A 20,701-nucleotide genomic window follows, 5' to 3' on the forward strand; every position below is an offset into this window, starting at 1 on the left:
TATATCCTTGTTCCTGTTGCAATTTTTTAAACATTATAAGCATATGTGCATTATGAGCATTATGTGTTGGCCAAGAGTGGTTAACATATCCACTCTTCAGCCAAAAGACTGTGGGTTTGATTCAAATCCTGCCATGGGCATGGATGTTTGTGATTGTCTGTGATAATACTAGTAGTGGTAGATGGCATTGGTGTAGTTGCGGTTCGTTGTAGTTGGTGGATTGAGCGGTGGAGACAGAGTTGTAGAGCAGGTGCCTTTCACTTTGGACTCCCTGGAGGTGTCACATAATAATATTTTTTGTAACTCAGAGCTCATGTCTCTCTTTGCATTCTGGGGAGAGAGAGAGAGAGATTCCTCTCCAAAATGCTTTGAATCTTCAAAGAAATAGAAATCTTCAAAGCTCTACTTCATGAACTACACTATAGCTTTGAAGATTTCTTAATTCAGTTGATATAAAGATTTATTAATCCTATTTCAACTGATAAATGTTCCATACCCAACTTAAATTATATTAATTGAACAATTTCATAGAATGCTTGAGGGTACTAATGAATTCAGTAAATTTTCTTATATTGTGCAACTATCATTTTCACCGATTTAGGAAAGTGATTGTATTATTATATTTTTAAGTTCCTTGCTCTTGAATATCCATAGTGCATATTTTTTGCATGTGCAACAGTACTCTTCATGTAGCTCTCAGTATTCTGCCTTCTACCATTAATGATAAATGAATTCTTTAAAGTCAAAGAAAAGGTATTAGCATGCTACAATTACGAATTCAGCCAATTTAATAAAGAATCTATAGAATAGTTAAAAATATCAAGCTTTATGGTGAGTTACTTTTTTATAATCCTAATTTCTTTTTTTGTTTGGATTTCACTGAAGATATCTGATACACCAGAATATTGTGGTGTATCAGATTGTGGATACTGTTTGCAGCTTCCAAAGTAGAAAAGTAAAATGTTGGAAAATTGAGTTACAAAACTCAAACATTTTAATATTTTAGATTTTTCTTGTTGGTTGCACCAAAAGCTATCTCTATGCAAAAGTTTCTGTTTCCTTACCTCTTGTAAAATGGATAAACATTTTGATCTCTCACTAAGTCAGCATGCTACTGTCATTAGAATTACTTATTTTTGGTTATTGGTGTTGCAGCACTATGAAAATATACTTTTTTATTTATATCATCATACTTCTTCTTTGGCTTCTTTCTATGTGTTGCTGGATATAGGCCTTCCCCTTAACTTTCCATTCTATCTGTCTTTAGCCATTATCTGTCTTCATCATCTCATGTCAAACTTTTGTAGATCATCCCTCCATCTGTCTGTCAATCTACTAATATTGCAAATCCATTTCTTTTTACATGCTTCATAACACTTCATCTTCTACTCTAGTCATCTCTGTAATTCTTTATTTCTTATTTCTATCCCTTTTTGTTGTTTGAAGCATTCTTCTCTCCAAGGCACTTTGGGCCACATGCGACCTGTGTTTGTATTGTTTTAGTTGTTGCTCATGTCTCAGTTTTAAAGGTAAACACTGGAATAAGAAATATATTAAGGATCTTTATTTTAGGCATACATTTAAATCTCCTAACAGATAATCTTTAAACAGCCAAAATGCTTTGTTTCCTTGTGTGATTCTTATACTTATTTCTTTATCTTGTTTTTCCTTAAAACTAACTAATTGACCAAGATAAATACACTCCTTCACAATTTCAATATGATCATCTATTAATTTTACTTCCATTTGATCTGAATTTTATCATCAGTTTGATTTTAATTGTGTTAATCTTTAAATCTTTTTTTCCCCTGCTTTGTAAAGGTCATTCAGCATTTCTTGAGCTTTATGTTTTGCTAAAAACAGTGTCATCTGCAAAATGTGATTGAAATTTTGTCCATTGATGGTAATTCCATAGTTTTTCCATGGAACATTCTTAAAGACTTCTTCTAATGTAGCAGAAAACATTTGGCTTATATAGCATCTCCTTGCCTTATTCCTCTCCCAGTACCAAATTTCTTTCCTTGATGTTCTAGTTTTGTACTGTTGTTGAGTTTTGATGTAGTTTTTAATAATCTGATACTTTACTAGGATGGTTTGTTTTAAGCTGTTTATTATTTCTGAGTGATATAGAGAATCAAAAACTTTTTCAAAATCTATAAACACTAAGTATGCAGGAAGATTATATTTATTTATTTATTTTTCTATTATTACTTGGTTAATAGTGTGAATATAATGATCTGTTGTAGAGATCTTGCTTGTTCATATGGCTGTGCATCATCCAAAAACCTTGTGATCCTATTTAATATAATGGATATAAATCTTTTGTAGGATTGATATAATAACCAGAATCTCTGCTGCCCTTTTTATGTAATAAGATAATTAAGGATTTATGCTACTGCACTGGAATTTTTTCCGTAGTTAAAATATCATTGAACATATCCAATATGGCCTTTTGAAACTGTGAACCTCCTGATTTTATTCATTCTGCTAATCTTTCATATTCTCCGAGACTTTTATTATTCTTTGCTGACTTGAGGGCTTTCCATAATTCTTCCATCACGATGGGTGGTTCTATTAGCTTCATCTAAATATAGTAGTAGAGGATTTGTATCTATTTCCTTGCCTGTGTATAGGTCACTATAAAGCTTGCTACATATTTTCTTTATTTCTCCTCTATTGTATTGTACTATTCCTTGCCTCTTCAATTTTTGTGCCCATTTTTCCTTCCATGTAAACCCTTGTTTGATCATTTTTAGAGATTTTTTTCTTTTGTTTTCTATTATGTTCTGAATTGTTCTTAAATTATATTTTCTGATGTTTTTATTTTCTACTCTCATTTCTAGAAAAAAGTTTTTTTCTCTAGAAGTTCTATTTGCTAGTAATGATTTTCTTAAACCTATAGTAAATTCTGTTATTGTTGACTATTTCTTCCCTTCTATCATATAAGCCTGATTTATTCATACTTTTTTCCTTCAACTTTCCTTTCATTATTTCCTAAAATTTTTCATTGTTTATTATATTGTCACTATCTAGTGTGTGTTTTTATTAAATTAACAATTGCAATCCTTCCTCCAATGTATATTTTAATTCTTGCTCTCACTAGCCTATGATCACAATTGAACTGTGATATTACTATCATAATTGAATTGGTTAATAACAGATACATCTTGTAGTATTTCCATAATATAATCAATTTCATTAAAAACTTCTCTATTTCCTGGTCAATTTTCATTTAGTTTGCTTTTTAAAGAAAGTATTTCCTGTATACAATCCCTCACTCTCTGCAAATTCAAGTATTTGTCCTCTTTTACTTCTTTTGCCCATACCTTGCACACCTAAATCACTTTTGTCCTATTGTTTCTTGCCTACTTTACACTTATCACCCATTACAATTTTCCATTGACATGTACTGTATCTGAGAGTGTTGGAGAGATCCTCATAGAAATTGTTAATTTCTTCTGGAATGACTGGAGGTGTGTGTATATATTTTTGTATTATACTTAAATCGCACTGCTTATTGATTTTCAGTCTCATCATCAGATTCCTGACATGTACCCTCGAGGGGCATTTTAACAATTGTAATTCTCTGGAAGACTGGTTTAAATTCAAGAATGTTATTTTTCCATCATTTATAGACCATAATTCTAATTTCCCTAGCAGTATTAAAAATATAATTGCTTGTTTCAGCACTTTTTTTTTTTTTCATTATTTGTTGTTTCAGAAAGTCCAAGAATATCTCAATTTATTTTTGCAGTGCTTTACATTGCGCTGTTTCTTTTTCTTCTTCTTTCAAAGTTCTAACATTATAACTATAGCTGTGCAATTTTCTTATCAGGGTGTTCTTTACATGTACAACCACATGAGGTGACAAAACCTAGTCATATACAGTCAGGTTTGCCAGACAGGTTAGCATACCTGCTCTCCAACCAACAATAATTCTTAAATAATTCTTATCTAAATTTCATTATGAGGCATAGATGTTTATTGTCATTAGATGATAGATGAATTTCATCACCCTGTGTCACATCACCTCCCTGCTTACTGTAAGCCTGAAGTATCTTGAACAAGTTCCATTCCATGTTTGGTCCCTAGAGCAGAGTGTTCAGACTATGTAAAACTAAATAAAAAATTACAAAAAATATATATAAAATTGATAAAAATGGAACAAAAATCCTTAGCCCATCATCCCCCCCCCCCCCCAATGTACAAATGTACTATAGGTTTACTAATAACCTTTCATGGGATGGGAACCACATTAAAAAAAAAAAAAAATCAGTCTACTTACAATGTTCAGACATTACTGGAGATAAAGATTCAGCCCTAATATCCAGGAACTCTGCTGATGATACTGCAGAGCTAGATGATGGTTCAGTACACAGCTAATTCTTATCAGCTTAAAAATTGAGTTCATATACTTAATGCTTACCATTAGCTGACATACATCTTTGCTCACTGTTCACTTTTCTCTTTCATATATTCAGTTTAAATAATACACTACTAAAACTTCACTCCAAAAACTAAGAATAATGTCGGGATAATAACGTAGTAAGTACTGGTGAAGAATGCACATTGTATAGATGAAGCATTAGTTTTATGGAAATATAAGTTTATCTTTGCATTTATGATAAAAACAATAAACTGAACATTTCAGTTCTTCAGTGATGTGATTATTGAAAGACAGAATTATCCAGTTATCAAACTTACTGTAGGACTTAATTAACTTCTTCATACACAATATGCACTGTTTAACATAACTCAAGAAAATTAAACTGAATTTTTGCTAATTTTAATCATCATAATAGTTTTGTTGTTGTTTCTTTGATCCTTTCATTTTTATCTATTGATGAATAGAACTTTGTACTCAGGCAGCATTGGTAATGGCAGTTATACTGGTGGTTTGATTTTATATCCAAAGATAAGTTTATCTTTAGATAAACTTATCTTTTGGATAAAGCACTGCATATTTTAGTTGTCTTTATGGAAAATAAATTAACTAATTTCTGCATGTATTGTGATAGTTCTCAGAAAATTCATCATTAATAGTTCATTGCATGAAAATTCAAAAGTTAGTTTACTGAAAAAGTTTTTTATCATAAAACAAACAAAAAAAACAAGCTCATTAAAAATAAAGCTACTGTAAAACATTTCCCTGAAGGATTTGTTGAAAGACAATTCATCACAAAAACAAATCACAAATACTAGATGAATTCCGTTTTCATAATTCATTGAAAAAAAAAATTTTTTTATTATTATTTTAACATTTTAAATAAGTTCCTAACATTACCTACGTGGTATACAACATAAAATATGCATTGGTATTTGTAAGAATTATTTTTGTCCTGTTTTAGAATATTCTTTAATTTATACATATTATTACTTGAAAGCTAAGTTGATGATGTATTATTCAGTACTGGAAGTGTTATGATTTTTGTTGATATTTTGTAGGTATACTCATGTAAAATTCTTTATCTAACCAACTTCATGTGAAAATACCTTAATAAATATTATTTCCATATTTCATCTTCTGTTTTCCCATGAAAAGGTATTGATATCATAGAACACTAGCCATTATGGTATTCTTCCTCCACTGTTGAAGCATCTTGCAGTTGAATGATATTAAGTCAATATTTATTCATAATTTTTGAGATTAAATTTCATTGTCACTCAGTTCTCTGTACTAAGTGATAGTTTAAAGTTAAGTGATTTTCAGCTGTGACTTAGTTCAGATATATTGTTATGCTTTCTCCGACATTGTAATCAGTGTTGTAAAAGAAATGTTTGTGCTCAGGACAGAAATTATAACTGGAAAAAAAAATCTCTCCCAAAGTTTATAAGTCAATCTATAGTACATTAGTACCATATATGGGTAGTGGGAACTTTTAGGAGCCCCACCCCATATGTGAGAGCAGTATTCAATAGCTAGGAGGATTTGTGTAATGTTAATAGCTGTTTAGGGGTGAGGTAATGTCTTGAGCGAAGGAGAAATCCTAATTTTTTTCGAAGATGAGGATGCAATGGTTGTGATGTGTTTATGCTAGGAGAGGTTTGATGTCAAGGTAATTCCAAGAAGAGAAATCTCAAATTGTCTTGAAATTTGGGTATCTTCTAAAAGAATACAAAATGGTTTTGTTATGAGAAATAGGACAGAACTGGGTTTTATTGGCATTGAAATTGATGAGGTTATCTGAACACTAGCTTAGTTATGTGAACCCCATTGGAGGATGGCTCAGATCAGAATTGAGGGCAGTGGTGGTTGATGTTCTGTAGGTTGAGGTGAGTTGTGTAGAGTAAGGTTTATCAAATGAAAGGGAGGAGTGCAATGTGCTGTCATCTGCAAAACTGTGTATTGGGATGGAGGTCAACTGAATGAGGTCATTGATATGGCCTAAGAAGGTTGGTGAGAGGACAGAACTTTGTGGAACCCTGCATTAGTTGAATGTTGAGAGGATAAGGAACCATCCACTATCACACACACATAGTGTGCGTCCAGACAGAAAGCTGGCAATCCAACTACAGAAGTCCTGAGACAGACCAAATGATGGTAATTTACTTAGTAAGTCTTTGTGCCAGACCCAGTCAAAAGCTTTGAAGATAACGAGTGCAACGAGCTCGAAACATGAAAAACAGCCTCGGACAATGATTCCTTTCCCAATTTCCCAATAATCTTTACAGTTGGCATACCAGATTCGAGCAGGTAGGTTTCTCCTGGCATCCGTTAAACTTAAATGTGTCCATTGCACTGCAAGATGGTGAAGCATGATTAGACTCCAGAGAATGGATTTCTATTGTTCCAGAGTCCAACAGCATTGAGTTTACATCACACCACCTGACACTTAACGTTGCCCTTAATGGCAGGCTTTCATGGAACTTTGTAGCCATGGAAACCAATGTTCTTCAGCTCACGATGAACAGTTATAATAGCATTGCAGCACAGGCAATTCAGAATTCTATAGTATGCTTTTCAACCGAGTACAGCCATGTTTTTTCCCTGCAAGTCTTAAAACTGAGCCGTCTGTGTGTGTGTGTGTGTGTGTGTGTGTGTGTGTGTGTGTGTGTGTGTGTGTGTGTGTGTGTGTGTGTGTGTGATTTTATATGGCTTATCAAGTCTCAATTATGCTGCCTGTAGACATTTTCACTTTACAATAACATTCCTTAGAGTTGATTGAGAAAGTTGATTAATGTTTGCCTACGAACAGTGTAAGAGTATGTACATCCTATTATCATAAATCGAATTTATTCCACAAATGTTCAATGTAAGGATCTGTGCAAGTCGGAGTGCAACTTTATGAATGGTTGCAAAATAAAATAGATTATGAAAATAAAGTGATTTGAAAGAAAAATTGACAAAATTTATAATTGAATGACAGAGCATTATATACACACTGCTTGGAAAGAAGCCAACGGACACCCTACTGTTAGGAACAAAGAGCCATGGTGCCAACCTCAATATGTAATACCTCCTTTCGCTGTAGGTCCAAAATTCCTATAGGGCGTACGATAGGAATTTTGGACCATTCTACCTGTAGGCATGTAATGAGTCCTTAACTGCTGTGGGGAAGATGTCCCTTGACCTCACCCAACGCTCCAGTTTATCCTACAAATGTTCATTTGCAGATATCAGGACTCTGTGGAGATTAGTGAAGTGTGGAGACATTCATGTCTACAAACCACGCAGTTATAGCAGCAGCCTTATGACATGATTAAAGAGACAATGGTCAGTTCCATAGAAAGGCCACAAAGTTACACCACAAACAGAGATCAGAGTCAAAACCAGGAAAAAACACAATCTCTGAATTTCATAGTTTGGGTTAAGCACTCTGGTAAGATGTTTACCAGGCATCCACCACACCCGTCCATCTGCTCGGTGTAGCATGATTCATCGCTCCATAACAGTTTTCCAAGCTTCCACATCCCACTGTGCTTTGCACCACTAAAAACGGTACTGTATGTTGGTTCAGATAATGTAGGGCTTGCATATTGCAGTCCTACCATGGTATCAGCTGACGAATGGTGGTTTTTACATATTATTATTCATAGTATCCTACAGTGACATTCGGTGAGTGTGGAGGTTGTCCACTGTGGGTAGTTCTTGCAGTTGACTCCCTAAGCTACCATCTTAGTATGGTATCGCTGATTGTTGTTATGGGATTGTCCAATTTATCAACAATTTGCTGAACAGATAGGTCTGTAACATGGCATCCTATCACAATGCCTTTCAAACTGCAGTTCCCTTCTTGCAGCCATTTCAACCTGACACAGTTGCCCTGACTTGGGAGCATTCTGTTCCTTTAATTTATATCGAGTATCCAGTAGATGTTTTAGGAAATGCAATTCTTGCTGCTCCTGTAATGCTCTAGAATCGAATTCAGCTAATGAGGAAAAGGTGGCCCCCCTCCACGATATATTTATTATAAACTTATATGGCTGCCCATGCTGAAAAGTGGATATCACAGGAAAGTTATTGCTCCCACCTAGATCGTCATTAGTTTTGCACTTAAACCACGAGAAAAGGGAAGGGGTTGCTTTCTGTGTTTAAGTAGGAGGAATTGTTGTCAAGCATACATTAACTCTTTGTTTGATCACTACCCCACGAAGTTCTGTCCATTTAAATTCCACATTAAATGTAAGGAGGCTGGTAACTGTAATATGACATTAAGGTCAGCTTAAAAAATCTGGGAGTAGGAGGAAGTAGATGTAGCATGCTATTATATTTCTGACTGAGTCAGATAGTGAAGGCATTGGTGTTAATTTGGATTTGTTGGAAGAGGTATGGTTGTCCACAAGGATGGCAACTCCTCTGTTGGCAGATTCAGCCCGCCCCTGTCATGGCCTTATGACAGGGGCAGGAATTGGGTCATTATTCGGCTTCAGGTGTCTCCTGCAAGCAGAAACACATTGGTTTATAGTTCTCTAAGAGTGTCGTGATGTCATCATGTTTTGTTGGAATCTAAAATTCCATTGTAGGAAAGTTTCCAACATCATCTGGCTCCCCATGTTGAGAGGTTTTGTTTTCATTAGTCTTCGATTTTTTTCTTTTTTGAGAATTGTGGACGGTCCAGCCCCTGTCATGTATCAATAATTTCTTCTGGAAAAATATCAAACATGTCAAATTCCAATCACATCATTCACTATTTATCTTCCTGAGGGGAACAGAGGTATCAATGCTGCCTGTTGATTGGCAATCTAATCTGGAGAAATATCTTTAATCCTCCCTGGTGCACATTCCATTATTATTTTTTTAAATAAGAGGATTTTCATGTAGAGGGAGCATTGGTGGCATGTCTTCAGGAGCAAGTTATAACACTTTCTCTCTTTTATTAGCTGAAAGGAGACATATCAGTCCTGCCAGAAGGCAGGATTGATTATGTTGTCATAACTGGCACTTTTTTTTACTGTGCCTTCTCAGTGTAAGAGGATTTAGCAGATGTTGGTGTAGTATATTGCCTCCTGATAGTGTGCTATTGTTGTCTTAACTTTTGTATCTCCTTTTCTTCCATCCATGCTTGGGAGTATAGTATGCTGGACAGTCTCTTCCCCCCCCCCCCATTACATGGCATTTTGCTGTTGGTCTTTTCATGTTCTTTACTGCCACATCAGGCAGTGATTGCAGAGCCACAACAGGCATTTTGAGAATCACCATATCTCTGACATTTAAAGCACTATTAAGGATATAGATAGAGTATTACTGCAGATATCCTGCTTTGACAGATGGTGGTTTTGGTTTAATGAAGGTAAGGATGTTTCTGATGGGAACCAGATACCCATCCCTAAGTACAAGGATTCATCGTATGGCTGTCACACCTTGGTCATTGAGTTAGAGCATATTTCTTAATAGGACACATCAAGGGGTCCCACTCTGATATGATGTCTTTAGAAAGTAGTCTGGAAGACAGGATAGTAATAAAGACTCAGGATAAGTAGAGCAAAGAATGCAGGAAGAAAAGCATAGACAAAGAATAAGAACAAAAAGTGACAGTACCATTACTGACAGGTCCCATTTACCAGCAACAAGTGCATCACATGGAAGGGCTAACAGCTGAAATAATTTAAAGGATCTCTATTTAAGGATGCAGTGGACATTTTCTTACCTATTACCATAATTTATCCTTTTATTTTGATTTTAATGCTAAATGGTTATAGCAGTTATTTTATTTAGTTCAGGAAATCGGAAGACTTTTAGTGGATTTATTTAAGGTATATCATATGCATAATACAGGGTGCCCCAAAATTCACGCAAGAAGTAATTTTGATAGAAAACACAGGTTTATAATTAAAAATTGTAATTTCTTATTGATTCATAAAGTATATACAGTATAGGGTTATGCATGTAATAGCATATCGTTTAAATGGCCTCCACGGCTTTGCTGGCACATACGCACTCTTTTGTCGAAATTTTCCATGACCGTTTTGCATAAATGTGGCTGAATTTCGTTGATACAGCGCTCAATTTCCTCCTTCAAGGCGTGGGTGGTCGTGGGCTTGTTGGCATAAACCTTAGACTTCAAAAAAAACCCCCAAAAAAGTTCAACGGCGTTAAGTCACATGATCTGGGCGGCCAATTCTGATCACCAAAACGGGAAATTACACGACCAGGAAATGATTCATGCAGTAATTGAATTGTTTCTCGGGCTGTATGGCATGTGGCACCGTCTTGTTGAAACCACATGTCGTCCACATCCATATCTTGCAATTTAGGCACAAAAAACTGGATTATCATGTCGCGACAGCGAGCACCATTAACTGTTATTGCCTTACCAGCCGCATTTTTGAAGAAGAATGGACCGATGATGCCTCCAGCTCAAAATCCGCACCAAACAGTGACACGTTGTGGATGCATTTGTTTCTCAACAATCTCTCATAGATTTTCTGAACCTCAAATGCGACAATTTTGTCGAATAACGAAGCCATCAAGATGAAAATGAGCCTCATCGCTGAAGATGATTTTGTTCGAAAAATAAGCATCCACTTGTTGTTGTTCCATAATCCATTCAACGAACTCTCTTCGCTGTGTGTGGTCATTTTTAATAACCCTGAACTGTCAGCTGTCACGCTGTCTTTTTTTTTCACGTTGGCAACACTTTACCGCACAAATGGTGCTTATATATATATATATATATATATATAGGGAACATCGGATAGGAGTCAGCTCTGGTGCACAAACTTTCAGGACAATCGGAGAAATACCATCAAGGCCAGGAGACTTTTTTGTGTCTAATTTGGAATAAAAGGATATAGGGTCATTTTATGTTGGGCATCTGGAATGGTTGGGGGGGGGGGGCATTTATCATTGTCAGTTATGCATGCATTGGAAGCAAAGTGTGAATCCAGAAGATTGGCTTTTTTAATTAATTTAATTTTTTAAAAGTTTATTATAAAACCAATGTGTATTGTGTTAAGTAAAATTACTGCATCTTGTAAAATATATGAGTTCACCATAATATAATTCTCTGTACAAGAGACAGATCTACCAAGGCATTCAGTGCACCGCTCATTTTTTGGATGATGTTAAGACATACTCCCATATATATTCTGGACTCTCAGTACATAAGAGAGGAATTAGATTGATCAGTGATTCATTTACACTGAATTACTCCATCCCACTCTGTTCTTCTGTTTAAAACACACATTCAGCTTGTGTTACACATTTATTATAGATCTATTGTTGCTGTTCGTCAGAATTAGCATTGAATTTTCCAGTTTTCTTCTATATCTGCTAAGACACATGCAGTTGGTAATCGCTACCCATTCACAGTTTAGTCCCAAATCTGCAGAACAAACTTTACTTCTTCTTAATGCAACCCCTTGGCTGTCCTTTGGAAGAACCTCTTTATGGATTTCTTAAAGAGAACAGTCTGTAGGTTTGAAATCTGATATCTGATGTTAACAAATTTCTTCTTTCTACTTAACTTTCTGTCCATCCAATGCCAGTTGGATGGACAGTTAACTATACAGTAAACTAAACAACTAGTTTTGTGGGCTACCATAAGAAAAGGAAAAACAACAAAAAGTATTATTTATGAGCAGGTCTCCATAGCATCTGAAGACTCATTGTGGAATATCAAAATCTCATACACCACCTTGAAAGCATCAACGTTGAAGCATTCACCATCCATTTAGTTGATTCATTTAATTCTTTTGCTCCTCTTCACTATGCAAAAAGTCTTTTCTCTTCCTCACTTACATGAACCTAATATATAGTTTTCAGGGATGATGTTTTGTTCTCACCATATCTTACCCTATGCAATATCTCATCAACCTGCAATATTAATTATCACACAGATATTTAGATGACAAGATTTGTGATCAGAAATCCAGATAAGGCCTGATTAGTTTCTTATACAGTGGAGCTGTCACCTCTTTATCTCTGTTTGTCAGTGTCATCATTATGGCAGCAATATTCTAGTTAAACTTTACAACTTTTTTAATGTCCTCTGAATTTTAGCTTCTATCTATTAGCACTCCCAGATCCATCCCTTGCTTCCTCTGCCTCCTGGAGTGAACTTTCTTCAGTACAGTGCACCTTTTTGCATCTTCTCTGGCTGGAGTCATGGCCCTACACTTTATAAAGTGTGAATATATAGGCTTATGGTTGAGTAATTATTATTACAATTACTATTAATTATAATAATTATAATTATTAATTATTATTAGCAATAGTATTATGAATGCATCTCTAAGGAGTCCAGGGGTTCATTGAGGGAGTGCCCATTTAGACACTCATACCTAAATACCTGTCATATCTACTTGAACACATTTACTGAAGGTGTACTCATGTCTAATGCTGGCACCTTCCACACACCATATGTCATGAGAAAAACCTGAATCTTACATGCCTCCTTACAACACTCTTTGCCAGTTTCCAGTGATAACCTCTGAGTTTTACCTCTGCCATTCATAAGCTGTAGAATCTCACTTGTGTGTATACCTTTTACTTATATTAGTAAGTTCCCTTACTAATTTATTTGTTTCTGCCATATCTCGTTTCCTCCATCTATTCCTCAGACTTTGCAGATTTCATTTGTTTGATATGATCTCATGTGATAATGCCACAGGGCAGTTATCATCTTGGTTACTCACCTTTGAATCTTATAATGTTTTCCTATAAATCAGTGTTCTCTTTAACTCTGCTGTTACCTGATGTGATGACTTAACTATCTTAACAGTGTGACCCCTAACTTACTCTCCATAATAATTTCTATGTCTCTAGCATCAACTACTAACAGATTTTCATTAATATAATGCTCTGCCTTTAATGATCTCCTCCATGACTTACCACTTGCCATTATTGAACATTATTGGAATTCATTTTTATTTGCCCACATAACCAATCTGTTCAAATCAGCTTACAGTCGATTCTGTATCAACTACATTCCTGCTATTCCCTTACTACTGTTCCCAACTTGGTATCATCAGCAAATAACTGAGCATTACAAACACCTTCCCCAATATCATTAATGTGTGTGTAAACAGCAATGGCCCAAATACAAGACCTTGTGGTAAGTTTCTGGTCACCCTTCGTGTAGCTGTGCTGGTCAGCCACTATCCGATTCATGTCAGAAATTTCATATTAGTGCTTCATGGTATAAACAACACCAAGAGATAAAAAAATAAATTAATTCATTGTATTTAATAATATTTCACTGATTTTCTACACAGCATCATCAGAGCACAAATTATAATTCTAACAAGCAAGCAAGCTACAATAAAACATTAGAAACAATTCAATTTGTAACTGACACATACTTACATATCCTTTCTTAACAGAAAATTATGCATGTCTGGCAATCTCCCAGGTTAAGACTACATGATCGCTTTCTCAAAGCAGAGGCAGCATTGCGGGATCAGTTAATGATGCAGCTATCAGATCCAGCACTCTTGAACCCTCATGCCCCTCCATTACATGTTGCCCCCAAGTAATGATCTTTCAGCAGCTGTATAAATTCCATTTCTTTCCCTGCCCGTGATCGGTCTTCTTCCTAATCTATGTCTCTATAATTGAAATCCCCCATAATAATTACTTGGTCTGTACTCATGCTATTTGCAGGTGTATGTCATCTACATTCTCCCTTATACCCCATGGATTACATCAGCAACCAATTACATATTTAATCTTGTTGGCCTCTGTCTCACACCAGATAGTTCAAATGAACTGCCCTCTTAATCTCTGTCCCTGTGATGTACTTCTACTCTTCTTGGCCTTAACGCCTCTATTATCATTAGCAAAACTGTCCCCTTGTCCTTTTTCTTCTGTCCTCTTTGAAGACACTATATCCCTTGAATTATTTTCCCATAACCATATCATCCTCAGTCAATCACGTCTCACTAATGCCTATAACTTTTGGCCAAGTTGTGCTTACAATGCCAAAAACTCTTCAAAATAACCTTATTTTGAATGCTTTTGGAATTAATATACATAAACTGTAATACTCCTCCCCCTTCATCCCACAACCTCCCTAATGTACTTAACCAACTAAAGTTAACTTGGGGTGATACATTTTGCATCACATGATCACTCTCCCACCTACTAACTTCTAGGTTGCCTGTGCCTACGTTCACCTACATCCCCCCCCCCCCAATGCTCTAGTTTCCGTGACTTTGTACTTCTGAGCTTTAACTGAACAACACTTTCTCAAGACTCCTGACACCAAATCCATTTAGATGCAAGCCATCCATCTCATATAAATCCTTCCTTCCATCAAACTCATTCCACAAATCCACAGACTTCACACCAGTCTTCTTGCACAGTCTGTGCATTGACTCATTTGCTATTGTTAAATTGTGAATGAAGAATTTTATGATTATTAATACTTCATTCATGATTTAACATAAATTGCATATCCTGAGCTAATTTTACTCCTAAGTAAATTCTAATTTAAATATTTACTGTTATTTTTTTTATTTGCAATAATAATTGTAATTTTTTTTAGTTATTTATTCTGTATAAATTCATTATATAATTTGTAAATGTATCCTAAGTGGACTGTAATATGTGCATTTTATTTATTGTAAATGAAAGTGAAAGTAAATTTAAGAAATTCTGCTAATGAGATTTCATTGGTCACTGTCAAGGAAATGGAGTTAATTTTAGATAGCGCGTAGTGGAGTGTGAGCTACAGTATTCGAAGGGAGAAGGAGTTGATATGAGCTGGACTGGCTAGAACCAGATTTTGGCAGGAAGAATGAAGGTATTTTATTGGAAAACAAAACTAAACAGGGGAGAAGCATTCAGGACAGCACGGAGTGAAGTAACGGGTGGCAGTTAAAGGAATTTGGAAATGCCATGAATAAATTAAGAAGGGACCGGGAAATTAATACGCAATTAGGAATATTTTTACGGAATTCTAAAATTACGTCGAATTCCAATTGTTTTGAGGAAGAATAGTGCAAAGCTGAAATTAATGCATAGAAGAAAATAAGGAATAAGTAGATTACCTGAAACGAGTGCGTCAAGACTTGTGAAGCTCTATGTTTAATATTTCAGTTATATAGTGAATATTCCTTATGAATAGTGTTACTTCAAAGTGATAGTTAACTTCAGTTTTAAGTGTGCCTATAGTAAATCCAATGTGCAAAGGATGTAACCGTAAGAGCAGTCCATTTTTTTATATTCCAGCGTGAAGAAATAAGAGTTAGCTCCGCCCGATATATCTTAACATTAACTGTGGCATTCTACTAAAATTAGCCGAAGTATGGAGCTTTAAAGTGTTTCCCTCTTGAAGTGATAACTGCCTCAAAATTGAATTAAGTGTTTGTTGACTAACACTTAATTCAATTAAATTCTTACAGTAAATATTCTTAAAGTAGAATTAGAAAATTCTACTTTAAGAATATTTACTGTAAGAGTCTGTAACATTGATCTGTGTGAACCATTTTTAATTATTCGGAAGAATGTAAAATTGACAGCTGGATGTCTGATGCCTAATGTTTTATGTTTGTTATGAGTATTTGGACTAAGCTGATTTGCATTGTCTTGTTTTTAAAATTTAACTTAAATGTACATGTTCTATAACCCTGTATTAATTGTTTATTTTATTGGATTCAATTTGTTGTTTGCCTGATTTTCTTCATTGCACTGCTCATAAAGTTTATCGGACCTTGCGGAAGCCTTAAATATTAATTTTAATCTCTGCATGTAGAAAAGTGAGATTGCTAAAGTTAGTTGATGATTGATTCCACTATATTATATAGACTAATCTGAATATAGGGTGGTGCAGGATAATATAAATTTCTCTATATTTGGATTAGTAATCAACCAACAATTAATTAAGATAATAAAAAACAGATAATTTAAATAACAACTACGTTCTAACAAGATGGCAGATTCAGAGCCAGGATGTACGATCCAACACTATCATAGCTCTTTATCTCAGCTTGCTTCTATCATACTATGGCAACAGACCCATAACTTTACTTTTTTCACTTTTCTTTTTCACATGCACTAGCAACTCTTTCATCTCAATATTATCTTTGAGATGAAATAGCAGCTTTTCCACAGCTACTTTATCCCTTTAGAACCCAGAAGACCAAATCTGTGTGTGCGGTAGACTGCGGTTGTATCAAGGCCTTGTAAAGAGGCAAAATGACATTCATATCCTTACATATCAATGTTCATTTCGATATTGCAGTTTTCCTCCAAGTTGTATTTGCAATTCTTGTTATGTGACTTTTGAATCCCCAAGATTTCTAATCTCATCAGTTACTCCAAGCATAACTTACTAACATTGAATTGCCTACCATTATTGTTTGCTCACACTTTCAGCCTATTAAAATCGCCTTGTAAATGCTGTGTGTCAGTAGCATCTCTGATTGCCCTGCCGGTCTTTGTGTCATCAACAAACAACAACTGAAGATCTCCTGTCTGTCTCTTTTCAATATCATTAATATACAGATTAAACAATAATGGTCCAAGGACTGTTTCCTGGGGCATACCACTGGTCACCACAAATCTGGCAGATTCACATCACCCATGTACCACTTCATGATACCTATGTCAGCCATTCACTTAACCATGTCAATAGTTTATATTCCAATCTCATATTCTCTAGTTTATGCAATAACCTTTCATGTGGTTTCTTAGCAAAGTCTATCAGTATCCTAGTGCATCCATTCCCTTTATCCAACTGTGCCATAATATTATTAGAAAATATGAGAAAATTGCTCAGAAGTGACCTCCCTTTAATAAACCCATGCTGTTCCTTGCAAAATATATTTGCTTGTCCACCCATTTCTGGATGTGAGTTCTTATCAAAGAAATCTTTACAATTACTCGAGTGGTGCTGATAGACATATCAGTCTTTTCATCATCCTTGTGGATTGGGATTATCGTATATTCTTTCCATTCCTGTGGAATGTTTCCTGAGCTAAGAGTCAAATTATCCAAACATGTCAAGAGCCTAACCAGTTTGGCTGAACATTTCTATTTTATTGAAGAGAATCTTTTAGTGAGCAGATCAAGAACAGTGCTAATTATTGGTATGGCTTAAAAGAAGTGTATATGTTATATCTTTTAAGAACATAAATTTTTTTGAGGTGTCCTGGATGTAACCTCCAGAGAAATCCTTATGATTCATATAATGACAGCAGTAGTTTGAGGTATAAAAGCTTTACTGATGAAGTAAGCTCATAATGTTCACCTTAATGTAGCTCATATTCAAACAATAGCTGATCGACCCAAAAGTAATCTTACTATTGAAGAATACAGAGCACTGCAAGATCTCTGAAAAAAATAAAAGGATACTAAAGCTGATAAGAGAAATTCTACAGTGATAATAATACCTCCGAATATAATAGAAAGATGTTAACAATTTTAATAGAGCATACTACATATCAGTTTGACAGAAACTCCCAAAAGAAGGTTTCCAAAATAATGAATTTAGTTTAATTCTTTATCCCAGTGAGAGCAAATATTTTCAGATATTTTCAGGTGCAAACAAAGTTTGCACCTGAAAATATCTTCAGGACTGAATATAGTGTTGTACTATCTTACCTGGGTAAGTAGTACAACACCAGGCAACTCGTACTTACTCAGGTAAAATAGTACAACACTATATTCAGTCCTGAAGATATTTTCAGGCACAAACTTTGTTTGCTCTCACTGGGATAAAGGATTAAACTAAATTTATTATATTCTAACCTAGTGAAAAATAAACTTTCAGAAGGTTTCCAAGTTAATAAAAAAGTGAAAATTATGGCTGTCTGATATAACCTAAAATTTATACATCGTCCATGCATCCCTAATGTCTATGGTCTTCTAAAAATACACAAGGATAACACTCCCCTTGGCTCATATTTGATAACAAAGATAGTACTACATATAATTTAGCAAAATATTTAGTGTTGACACTAACACATCACACCAGACATTCATCATTGTATGTTAAAAATTCTGTTAATTTCAAATTGCTAACTTAAAACCTGAAACTAAAAGAATCTAACTTTTTAGTTAGTTTTCATGTTACTTCTCTTTTTACAAACTTCCTTCCTAAAGAAACATTAATTTAAAAAAAAAACATTCCTTCCTAATATTACTGCACTTATGTCTTGTAATGATCAGTTATTTTGGTATCATAATAAAATTTACCTCCAAATTGAAGGAATGGTGATTGGCTCTCCTCTTTTATCAATGCATGCAAATGTTTTCGTGGAAACTCTTTGAAATAAAAACACTAAACTCCTGCTAAAATTCTCTCTCTCTCTCGTGTAAATTCAGCATCAACTTTCTATGTTGATGATGCATTTGTTATTTTGTTGCACAGCCGTAATTCTTTAAATATATTCTTGGGACACTTAAATAACCAATACCCTAGAATGAAATTTACTTTAGAAATTAAAATACCACATGCTAATTGGCATCTGAATTCACACAACTATCCAGAGTTTTATGGCATAATAAAAATATTAATACAGAGAACTGGAACTATTTGCTGAAAAGACATTTTAATCTAGAAAGAATCAGAATACATTTCCATTCATTTCATTAATATTATTTAAAATCCCAATTTTTCTAAGCCTTTTTTCGATCGGTTCCCGAGTTTATCTCTGGCACGGGTAAGAGGGTTTTTTCTCCCAGAAACTCAGGTTTTTCATCCCTTAGACTCAAGAAAATCGGCTGTCGAACCCCCACTGTTTTCAGACATAAAAAATATTGTGTTAGGGTTAGGGGCCCTGAGATGGCGGCACTTGCTAGCCGCCTTCTTCACTGCGTACCAATTAATTAGTGATATCCTTGGGCCAGCTATCTCTGATTGGCTACCAGTGGAGATTGAACTGCCTACTCAGTCTCTAAAAAGCTAGATAAGGCTAAAATGGCCTCATTTACTCCCTATACGGGAACAGAAAGGCGTTAGCTGATATGATAAAATAAACAAGTTGTTTTATATACTCCACACCTAACATTAGACAAGCTAATATCGGAGAGAAATTTGATTAAAAAAAAAAAAACTGTGGTAGTTCATTATACTAAAGGGATATTTGAAATGATTGTAAAGGTGCTCAGTAAATACCAGTTACAAATTTCCTATAAATAACAATATTAACACTTCTCTTACTAATTCTCAAAAAGATGAAGTATGCCCATTATCAGTTTCACCAGTTAGACGGAAAAGGATGTTATTTTACAAAGATGTATTCAAAAGTGACAGATTATTTTGAAATATGCTTATTATTATTATGTAACACCTTCAGGGAGTCGAAAGACTCATCGAGGGAGGGCATCTACTCTACAGCTCTGTCTCAATCACTCAGTCCACCAACTACAGATATCCATGTACCCTTTCTTAAATTTTCATTATTTCCAAGTACTCCCTTATCAAAATAATAATAATAATAAATAAAGTATATTTCATTGTGAATATCTATTTTATTTGAATTTAGATGTATATGTAAACAAAAAATATGATTTATTTTTACTAGAACAAAATTTATGAAGATACTATAAATTTTTACTTAATTTAAGTAATTTATCATCAGTGAGAAGGATACAATATCAACGTTTTCTTGTTGCTTACAGCTACTTGTATCTGCTATATTGCTCTCTTTTGTGTGTTTTATAAATCCAATCTTTAACCAATGATCCATACTTAAGAATTTGAAAGCTAAAAAGATTACCATATTTACTCAAATATTACTCACATTTTTTCCCTCAAACTTAAAGCAAAAAAAATCATGGTGCAAGATATATGCAGGGATTTCCGGAAACTAGAGTTTTCAGAAAAAAATTGAAAATGGGTATGACTTACTAAGAAGCTCCTATTCGCCATCACTACTTCTGGCCTCGAGAGTGGTTTCCTTGTGTGCATCGTCAGTCATCTACCCAAATAACGTCATCTTCTTTCCCACTATTTCAAGCAAAAATTACCAGTAATTTACAAGACTTGAGATACATAATGAACACTCCTTCACAAATGACTAATGAGAAGTGAAAGCAGAGTGCTAAATGGACATCAGTGGTAGGCCAATAGAGGTATAGCAGCCATGAAGACGTGCATATGATTGGTGCAGTATTAACAAAAGATTGTGCAACCCAAAGACAAAAGCAAGCTGACAATTGAGTTGGCTCTCATTTCAACGTTTGAGTTAAAATGCTAATTCTCTCAACCGAATTGCATAATATCTGAAACACATTCACTATATATTTATTAGTTTTAATATGTTCACGACGGGGTGGTGCCAAACAAAACCATATGTTGCACTAGCATATGGT

General features: G+C 34.7%; 1 protein-coding gene across 1 annotated transcript in view; it reads left to right on the forward strand.

Annotated features, from left to right (window-relative positions):
- LOC150108732 (disco-interacting protein 2-like) overlaps positions 1 to 20,701 on the forward strand; it is a 936,780-nt gene that overhangs the window by 174,662 nt on the left and 741,417 nt on the right. The gene's annotated exons all lie outside the window — the stretch shown is intronic.

The sequence above is a fragment of the Typopeltis vanoorti genome, chromosome 3, assembly GCF_054136105.1.
Source record: "Typopeltis vanoorti isolate ZY-2024b chromosome 3, IOZ_Tvanoo_1.0, whole genome shotgun sequence".
Lineage (NCBI taxonomy): Eukaryota > Metazoa > Arthropoda > Arachnida > Uropygi > Thelyphonidae > Typopeltis > Typopeltis vanoorti.